The 10,022-nt window shown below is 43.4% G+C and overlaps 1 long non-coding RNA gene across 1 annotated transcript in view; it reads right to left on the reverse strand.

Moving 5' to 3' along the window:
• Window positions 1-2,128, reverse strand: part of LOC112951239 — a 29,916-nt gene extending 27,788 nt beyond the window's left edge. Inside the window, exon 1 of the long non-coding RNA XR_003250160.1 lies at window positions 2,027-2,128. This is a non-coding gene — a long non-coding RNA (uncharacterized LOC112951239). The remainder of the gene's footprint in view (window positions 1-2,026) is intronic.
• Between the last annotated feature and the right edge of the window lie 7,894 nt (window positions 2,129-10,022).

Raw genomic sequence — 10,022 nt, forward strand, 5'->3', positions numbered from 1 at the left:
GTTCTCRCATATTCTTAATTTAGACTTGTATGAAAATCCAAATGGCAATTGATTAGTTTCAAGCAAAAGCTTTAGACAGAGGCCTCTGCCCACCCAAAATGTTAAATTCTTCTAATTCTTCATATAAAATGGGGCACTTAATTTCTCTAGATCTGTGCTATAGTTGTTAAATTGTTATATGCCTTTCCCTAAGGCTTGTGAAATGTCTTTAGAGAAGCACAGTTTAGAGGTTGAGAGCTTTTCAAATCCACTGCAATGTTTCTGTGCAGCAACACTGTTAATGCTGTTAGATGAGGATGGAAATGGAAGCACTTAAAATGCATCAGCAGCAAATCTGAACTGGTGGTTTTGCATTGACTACAAATATGCACAAAGGAAATGGAATGGGTGATACAGATTCTTGATGCATAATCTGAGATCAAAAATGGTCCCCRAGTTTATGATAATGCAAAGTGAGAAATTCTAGGTTGGTAGCACCTGTTGACCTAAAAKCTGTCCAAGCAAGGTACAAAGGTTTCTTCTGAGAAGTCCATACCTGGTGTGGAGGACAGGGTTAAGGCTCAAGTAGAGTGTGCATGTTGGTGACTTCAAATTGTTTTGTTGCACTAGTTCACAGACCCTCTATCATTTTTGGAGGTAGAAAGTAATATGTAGCACCATGAGTTCACGGCTCAATGTCTGTCTCCCCACTTCTCCCTTCCCTCCTCCCCCCCTCAAAATAAAAACTGGATCAACAAGCAGCGAAAGTCCTGGTCTCTGTCCAAATACGGTCAAAAGAATCACTTAACCAGTGTATCTGAAAAAGAATTAGTGTCTATTTTATTTTTTTAATCTTAAATTCTTTCTCTGCACTGAATATACTAGGCAGATGACGCTACTCTTGGCAAGTCTGATAAATATTGTTCAAAATGGAAAGGTTGTTTTTACATGTCTGTTTTAACGACTTGCATGGGCAAAGAAGAGTTGAATAGAAACTGTTATTTCACCTGCTTTTCTTCTAGAAGTGTCATCTTCTGTTTGTTGACAACTCCCACATGCACATTTGTCTGAAGAGCCAGGAATTAATTACTAGTAACTCCCCAAAACTGGGTAGGAAATTAGAACTGGCGAGCTGGGGCTGGAAGGGTACCAGCTGGAGGGTATTTGTGAGTGAGAGAGAGAAGGGTAACAGAGGGAGGGAGCAAAATAAGTGGTCAGCACTTCTGGCTCTTCAAAAGTGGAGTGCAGATGACTTGCCCTTACAGTTTGCAATGTTGTGTTTCTGGGCTGCCCACTCTTTCATTTGCCTGGTCTGTAACAGCTGCTTCTGCTGCTACCACAGGAAGAAATTATAGTTTCCAAGCCTTCATTTCATCTCTCTTACCTATAATCCTTGAATTCCACTCTGTCTGACCACTTGACAGGGCTTTTTAAATTAGCAGGTCTTTTGGGGAGCCCTTAAATATGTTTTGCCTATACAGAAATACTGAACAGCCTTGGAAACTTTGGGATGGAAAACATTCTGCTGGGGTATGAAATGGCACATAGTGCTTAAAAATAATGATTTATGTAAGTGAGATTTTCCTGTGCCTTAGTAGTAGGCATCATTTACCTGTGGTCATGCTTTAAAAGAAAAAAAAAAGCCTTTTAAAAACTCTAGTCTTTTAGTTTCTACACTGTGTTGTTAGTTCCTCTGAAAAAAGTCTTACAAGCTTTGGGGGGACAGGGGTAAAGGGAACTGAGATGACAAGCTGCACTTTGACCTCCTGCGCTCTCCGTGACAGCCGTGCTTGCTGCGTTGTCCGGGCAAGACTGGGTTTAACCAGCTTGTCCCTCACGTTTGAGACCACTCTGCTGCCTGGTGGTTTGGCCGAGGTGGCACGTTGCTARTAAGACGCCAGTAAACAACATCACTTAGGGAAGACGCGCTCCGCTGCAGAGGGTAATAGCTCTCCCTGCTGCAAGTATTTTAATGCAATCAAAGGAAATGGCTTGTTTTAATCACTTACTAATTGTATAGCAGAACCAACTAATCTCTGGGACGTACCTTGGAGACCCGATAACATGATTGGAGTGCTAGGGAGCTGACACAGAAGACGTTGGTCAAATTGCCCTCGCTTAGCTTCATTTGTTGGTCTGCAGCTCTGTTGTGAAGCCTCTGGAAGACAAAGAAATAAGAGGTTTTTGTTTGATAGCTCAGGATATGCCCAATAAATCAACCACTAATTGGCCTTGCCTTGGATTACCCAAGGGAAAATCGCTAGTGTCTCTACAAAGGCCTGTCAGTGGTTTTGCACTGATGCTTTTCTTTGGCTTTTCAAGTGTACCATGCTTTGAGTTTGCTCTGAATGAAACTGGATTATTCAGAATATTAAACTGAGACACAGTACTGAGGGGAGAACCCTTATTTTTGATAGCTTAAAAAATCACAAGTAGGGCTGTGGTATTTTGTTGCTTGCTCCTCTGGTTTGCTGTTCTGGCGAAATTATTCAGACATACAAAACAAAGAATTCACCAGAGTAAGTTTCAGGCTTACTTGTAWATAAATATTTCTCATCAGTGCTGTAGATAATGGTATTAATAAAATCCTCTGAAAAATCAAGYGTTAAACCTGTACACACAGAAGTTCTACCACAGTGCAGCCTTCAGTTTATTTTCCTTCATGAAAACATGCCCACTTGCACGTATGCACGCACGCGCACATACCCCCAACTCCTCCCTGCTTAGATATTCTAAATACTCAAGAATCTTGCTCGGAAAGAAATACAGCTCTAGGTAATGGTCTGATCCTTGCTGGTGCCCTGCGCTAATCCTGCTGAAATCTGAGGGGAGGGGGGAAAATATAATGCGGCTTTTCAGTAGCGAGTTGGTCTGTCCTCGGGCTGTGATGCTCAAGGATGTGGTGTGGGGGGGCCAGCTACCAAATCGCCTGCCCCTTTCCCTTGCAGTGCAGAGCCTAGGTGACGGGTCCCCAAGGCTGCCTGGGCCTTGCCATTTGGGAGGAAAATGCCAGCACCCCCTAACAAATGCTTCCATTTGTTACTGAAGTTGATTTGTTAAACTCAGTGAATTAAGGCTAATATCAAACAAGTATGGCATGTTAAATCTTAAAAAGGCATTTTCTCAAAGCTATACTTTTCAGTGGTCTCATGATGATACTTTGAAGAGCTTGTGGTCTGCAGAATATTATAATTGCGAGGCTTAAGCTTAATAAGGCTGTTTTGTGCAGTTAATCTTCATGCATTTTCATAGGAGACATTTTGAGATTTTTCGGATCCATCTTGTAAGTGCAGCTACACCTTCTGCAGCCCTCGTAATGGAGGAACACGYGAGGCTGAATTCTCCGGATAACTCTGAAAATCCCGTGTTCGTTATTTCCCTGTTTTATAGGACATGGCGGGGGGAAGCCCTCGGGATTAAATCACCTTAAACCCCAATGCTTAAATGATGATAAAGCTGAACATTCAGTGCAAGGCATGGTGCTTTAATTACATAATGGCCAGTAATGCTAATAAACTTTATGCTAAATGCCTACACTGTACCGAAGCCAACTAAAACACAAGTCCCCTTGCTCCTCATGCTGGGCTGTGTACTGCTGGGACAAGTGGCCATTAAAAGGAACCTGGTTGCAGTGACAGGCATTGATTAGGTAATGATGCAAGGTTTGGTTTTGACTTCCTTGGCTTTTTACGTTAAAATTATTTAAGTAATCTTTAAAGGCATGCAAATAGCAATGGTATAGCTGAGCAAAAGAAGAAGGTATTTACATGAGCTAAGTGGTAGCATTTGTCAACTGCAGTGGTGTTTCTACAGTCTGATAGTTCTTACTCCTAAGAAGACTCTGGCGAGCCTGTGGAATGAGTTTCGCAGCTGCACTGCAGCCTGCTTGTTACGCCCTGTTCATAAATCTGCTCTGGTTTCCTACTTCATTTGCTGTTCTGTGTCTTTCACCTGGTCAATAACTACCCTTTTTTTCCCCTTCTTTGCACATCTAGCTCTGCTGTTAGTATTCCTGCCAGARTTTGTCCACAGAGCTAAGTCCTCTTCTCTTGCAAGACTCCAGGAAATCAGGCAATTAAATCGCTTCCTCTTTTTAATCTATGTAAACGGAGCAGCCCTCCTTTCTCTGGCGGGGAGGACAGGGGAGCTTGGGCTCAGCTGTGGAAATATGAAAGGAACGCAATTGCAACCCCCCTCCACACACACACACACAAAACCTGCAAGAGGATCAAACTGCTTGGCAGCGATGCCTTCCTGTGCCTGGCAGAGGCTCATGCTGCCTGYCATGAGTGGGAGATTCCCTGTTGCCCTGTGTGCTGCAGCTGGGGCAGGTGCCAGGGAAGGGGCCCTGGTGGCAGCCAGGGCTGGCATGGGAGTTTTACAGGCACGTTTGGAGCAGGTTCTGGGTTGCGTGGCAGCACCGGAGCTTTTCTCTGGGATGGTGAGGAGGGTGCCTGTCCRAGGGACCCCAGCATTGGGGTGAGCAGGTAGCATGGCTGCAGCTAAGTGCATCCTGCTCGCTTGGTCTGGTGCAGCCTGGAGCCCAGATGGAGGGAGGGAGGGAGAGGTGGTGCCTTTGTTGTGGTCCTGGGAATGGCTGTGCTGGGACTGTGGCAGCGATGGGAGCAGAGGAGAGGACTTGTGGTGCTTGGGGCAGTGCTGTGAGGAGAGACTGKGATGCCCGTGGGGCGAGTGTGCAGAGACGGCAGCAAACGCTCTTGCTGCAGTGGTTTAGAAATGCCTGGCCTGGGCAAGCRGGAGGATGGTGGGATCAACCAAAGGACGGTGAAGACATTTTTAAAAACAAATAAAGAAAATGTGAGCTTGTAGCTAAGCTAACATAGAGTGCTCAGGGTATGTTCTTATAACCCTGGTCCTTCACTCTGTACGGGATGAGAGAAGATTGCATGGTGTCTATGGCCCAGGGACTCTGGGAACTGCCATGGGGGGCTCTCACCACCTCTGTTATCCTGTAATTGTCAAACTGCTGCTGATACTGGGGCGTGAAGGAGCGGATGGGTCCTGGCAGAGCCCAGGTGACCCMGTTGCTTGTTGCCAGTGTGCGGAGGCAGCTGTGTGTGCGAGGCAAGGGCTAGTGCAAGCGGAGGCTTGGGAGGAATGCGCTACATGATTACCCAGCAGAGAGGCTGCAGTCAGTCAGCCCTCGTCCTTTTGGCTCTGCTTCCAAAATTCCCTGTCCTGTGGGAGCCCATGTCACTGCTAAAAGCAGCCACTTCTGCTGCTAAATCCAAATAGAYTGGAATTGCTTCTATCCAAGCCTAAAATAATGGATAGCTTTTAATCTTTGATGCTGTTGTTGTAAACATCCTTTCCATGTTTAAGCTAATGAGAAGCTCGAACGGTCTTGAATTTTCCCATTGCCAGTTGTGCTTTATCCCAACTTCCTGATGGGGCGATTTCAAAGGGAAAGGCCCCCTCTGCCTTCCTGTCTCTCAGCTCGCTGCGTTCCCTCTCTGCGTGGCGCAGCCTGCTCGAGCGGTGGCACAGGCCAAGAGCAGGAATCGCATCCCAGGAAGCTTGTGGCCTTGTCCGTGCTGAGCTGCTTTCAGCTTGTGGCACCTCGTGGTGCCCTGGCGGTGGGAGGAGAGGCGGCCGTGGGCTGGGGCAGGGGCAGCACCCGGCTGTGCCGCGGCGCCYGCCTCGCTCCCTGCCAGGGAGCTGCAGCAGCACGCGGGAGGCGGCCGCCGCCCTGCCTAGGGAGAGCTACGGGCCCAGGGCTCTAGAAAACCGCGCTTCTTGCGACCACATGATTTCTCCCTCTGTATCTGTATAGGTGGTGTTACTTGTTGTCTGTCAAAACCAAACTTTTTTAACCCCGATGAAAATTATTTCTTTAGTATGCGTGAGATTGGATTCTTTCCAATGAAGATTAATTGAAGTCATTTAAAGTTGTATCTGCCTTCCTTCTAATTCTGCACTAGTCTTCTTTCCCGGGCCATGTACATTCAGCCTTCTCGTGATGTAGTCAAACAAAAATTAGCTATTTTTTCATAAGAGACGATAGATCCCTTTGTATTAGAGGAAGCATTTTTCCTCTTCAGCATTTTATGGAATATTAACGCTGATCTCCTCGTTTCAGGCGGCAATTTAAGCTCAGGGCTCATACTGTGAGCTGCTAATTAATCAGTGTGACAGATGAAGCAAGTATCCAACTATGAAAGAAAACCTTACTTCAGTGCCTCACAATAAGGATGGGAGCATGAGAGATTTAAAGGATTTTTTTTTTTTTTTTGTGGGTGTGTGATAAGGAGTCTTAAGCTTTTTGAGGCAGCGATGTTTTCTCGCAGTTTGTGTCTCTGTACAAACATTAAAGAGCCCATCAGTATTTCGCCTTGGAAAGTCTAGACAGGAGTTAAAARAGCTTCTCCTGCAGTTTGAAGAGATCCTGTTTCCCATAATTAATAACAGGAAGCGAGTAAATACGGCTTTACTCAGAAATGAGATGGCAGCAGCGCTGCCTACCCAGAAACATCAGCTCCTAGCTGAGGTCTGCTGGAATTAGCACCCAGGAAAAGATGGCTGGGCAGGCACAGCTGAGCTTTGCTGCAGCCTCACGCAGATACACGGTATCAGACTAGGAGGGCAAGAGTAAAGATAATGCGTTTTAATTATTGATAATGGTTCCTGCCCTTTGTTTACATCAGCCTCGTAGCCCAAGAACCCGACCCTCTTTATGTGAAGTCATTATGTGAAACTCTTTGAACTCGAAAGGAGATTTTGTGTTTATTTAAAAGCTACCAGAAGGCATTTCAGACATTTCCTGGAACAAACTGTATATATGTATTTTAGGAAGATAAAAAATGAAAGGAAATTGAGGAAAAGCTTTTATTTTTTTCTTTGTGAACACAGCATTGTCCCTTCAAGACAGCTTTACAGAAGGCTCTGTGTGTGTGTCTGTATGGAGGGCCCCCCTCTGCAAATTCTTCTTGGACTTGTGCACAACAAGGGGAGCAATTCCCAGCTCCTCAGTGCTCCTGTAAAACAGGGACAGGCTATCTGCCTAACTATTAAGCTATTAAGATCAATTAACTAATTCCACATTGCGGTGCTAAAAACTCAGTCTCACCCTCCTTCACCTGATGTGCGTGTAACTTTGGAGGCAAAAGAGGGGCTTGTGGGGGTGGCAGGATTTTCTTAGGCTGTTGTTTTCCTAGGCAGCAGCAGTGACTTAARTGGATACTGGGAAGCATGAGGCAGTGCATTCAACTGGATGTTTGTGCTGGACCTGAAGTCTGAGCCGCTTGAATTATAGGTTCATCATCTGATGCGTCTACTATATGATATGATTGTATGATAGGGATTTTGTTATCTTAGAGCTGACCTTGAGAAGAGCAGTGAAGGTTTTGCTGATCCTTAGGCATGCTGGGCAGTAAATTCTTACTTTAGCTGTTTAATTTACAGTTAACTACTAGGACTGTGGTGTGTGTGTGTGTGTGTGTTTTTTTTTTTTTTTGGAAAACCTCAACGGCAGATCTAGTAAAAATGACAAGATAGGCGAAAATAAGGCTGTCTGTACAGCTAGTATGCTTTTCCTTTTCTGTACATTTTAGAAGATTAACAGCCATCGCTATACAGGAACATGGTGATGAATACTAAATAGCCAGTCCATATTTTGTAAGAAATTCAGTAAACTCAAAGAAGATCCCCAGCACTTCAACTCATGATTTTCTTTAATTTTGCCACTGTTTGCTTACTACAGTTACAAGAGACTATACACAAATGGAAGTTTTTTTTTTTCATTGCATCTGCATTGCTGTTGCTGCTATCTGGCCGCATGTAGATGTTTCCTGGCACATACTCTGTTCCTGACCTGTTCGAAGAAATATTTCAGCACCTCGGCCTAACCTGGCAAGACTTTTTCCATTCAAGTGAAGGAAATCATGTATTTTCAATTTGTAACTGGACTTTTGCTTTCTAAATTTTCTTTCTCAGTTAAGTTCTGAGTTCTGCCACTCTTAATCATACGTAGCCAGTTGGATTAACTGCTCTTAAATGAGGCAACTGATGGAACATGATGCTAATTTGACACAACTGCTTGGGCTGTTAATGGGAATGTTAGTATCTTAAATGTCACTTCAAATGACTATTGTCATGGGCAAAGGTCAAAAAATAACTTCTCAGTTGAAGGTGTACTTTTGGGATGACTGTAAGCTGTCCTGTGCAGATTTTTTTTACCTCATCACGTAAGAATTTGTGCAGTGAAGATCTATTTTCTTTACCGCAAAACTCCAAAGAAAATTGTGCAAATTTCAAAAATTTGCACCTTCAAAAACCAGGCATTTACCTACTGCATAATAAATCCAAGGTTAGAAAAATCTCCAATTACAGAGCAAACAATTTGCAAACTCTTTTAATAAAGAATAAATGTCTTGACTTGCACGTTCCAGAGAATTTTCACACTGAGCGTAATCTTTGTGTTCAGGTCTCAATGTGCCCTTTTCCTCAATAGGGAGGGAATTTTCATGGTTAGGCTGCTGCTTTTATTAAGTAACACTTTGATTTCTGTTCTTCTACCACTGCGCTGCTTGGAGTCCTCAACCTGTAACGTTAGAGTCAAATTCTGCACCGTTTTGCTGGTGCCTTCTGTCATGGCCCCTGTATATTGATTATGTGATTTCAGAAAGGTTCAGGAGGACCATAAATAAGATGATGTAAAATAATTTTCCAGATCTATTCTTGGCTTAATATGAAAGATGCTGATATGTGAAAAGTGCAGCATTGAGAGGGCTGKCCACTGACCACTGTCTTCTGCGGCTTCCAGCTATGCTCAGTATCTAACTGAAGCTCTCTTGAACTACTAGTTTCTCGGGTATTTTGTAGTTTTGTTTATTTTATGGTAGGTTTATGGTTTATTGTATTTTAGTTCATTAGAAGCACTCTCTTGTGCTGTAGTGCCCCTTTCTCAAAAGGATGAAGGCATTTTTTTTGTAAGAAATTATCCAAAGCCCTCACTGGTAAAAGAGCAAGGTTTAAAGTAATTGTAGGTACCCTGATTATACTACATCTTTTAACTATATTTAATTTTGCCCTCTAGGATTTTTAATTACTCTGTGCATGTTCTTTTTTTCTGTGTGTGACCTGACCTGATTCACTCCTACCTCAGCCTTCTTGAATGTTTTTCACTGCCTAATTTACTGCAGGGGARAAAGGATGTTTGTTTTTGATTCAGTGATAGACTTCTTGTAAGAAACCTAACTAGAATAAAGTTGAAGTTAAAATGCATTCAGGTTCAGCTTCAAATACTGAAGTTTCTAGTTGCATTCCAGGCTCTACTTTAAGTACTTTAGGGTTTATTTTTATAGCTCTCCATATTAGAGTGGGAATTGTTGGCAAAAACATCTCTTTAATCCCCAGCAGTTGGGAAGCTCTACTTATTTCTTTAAAGCAATAACCTAATTCTGGCATGCAATTTAGACAAGATATTCCTATTCATCCTGCTTCTAAATGAAAGTATAATTGTACAGATGTCACTAACATGCAGTTATTGTGAGCCTGTGAAAGTAGATTCAGGCAGCTAGAATAGGATTAAAGAATTTGCCTGAAGTTTTACTTTTGCTGGCAGCCCATTTGGGGGAAGTTGACCCTGTTGGGCTCAGGAGCTCTCCAGGAAGCAATGCCAAAGGGGAAAGAGTGTTCTGGGATACCAGCAGGTAATAAAAAGTAGGGATTGCCAGCAGGATAGGTGAATTCAGACATTTAACTCTGGAAGGTAGTCATTTTAGGCACATTTAGGCCTTTTTTCATTGCTTAATATCCTAGTCTAAGCTCCATCTTGCCAAATTGATGCATGTGCTTTGCCTGGTTTTAGTGCTGTTCTCACTCGTGTAAACATAACTACTAGTATTCCTTGGAAAGCCAGGAGGGGGATATGTGATGAGGAGGCTGGACTCTTGTTTATTTGCTTTAAGATTTGCTTAAAGGTTTTTCTAACTACCTTGGATTGCTTCTTTCCCGAAATGTTATTTCTCACAGATAATCTAAATATAATATGATTGGGAGGCAGGCTGAGGAAGTGGGTGTTT

Source organism: Nothoprocta perdicaria, unplaced genomic scaffold (genome assembly GCF_003342845.1).
Source record: "Nothoprocta perdicaria isolate Ctin4 unplaced genomic scaffold, notPer1 scaffold_34, whole genome shotgun sequence".
Taxonomy (NCBI): Eukaryota; Metazoa; Chordata; class Aves; order Tinamiformes; family Tinamidae; genus Nothoprocta; species Nothoprocta perdicaria.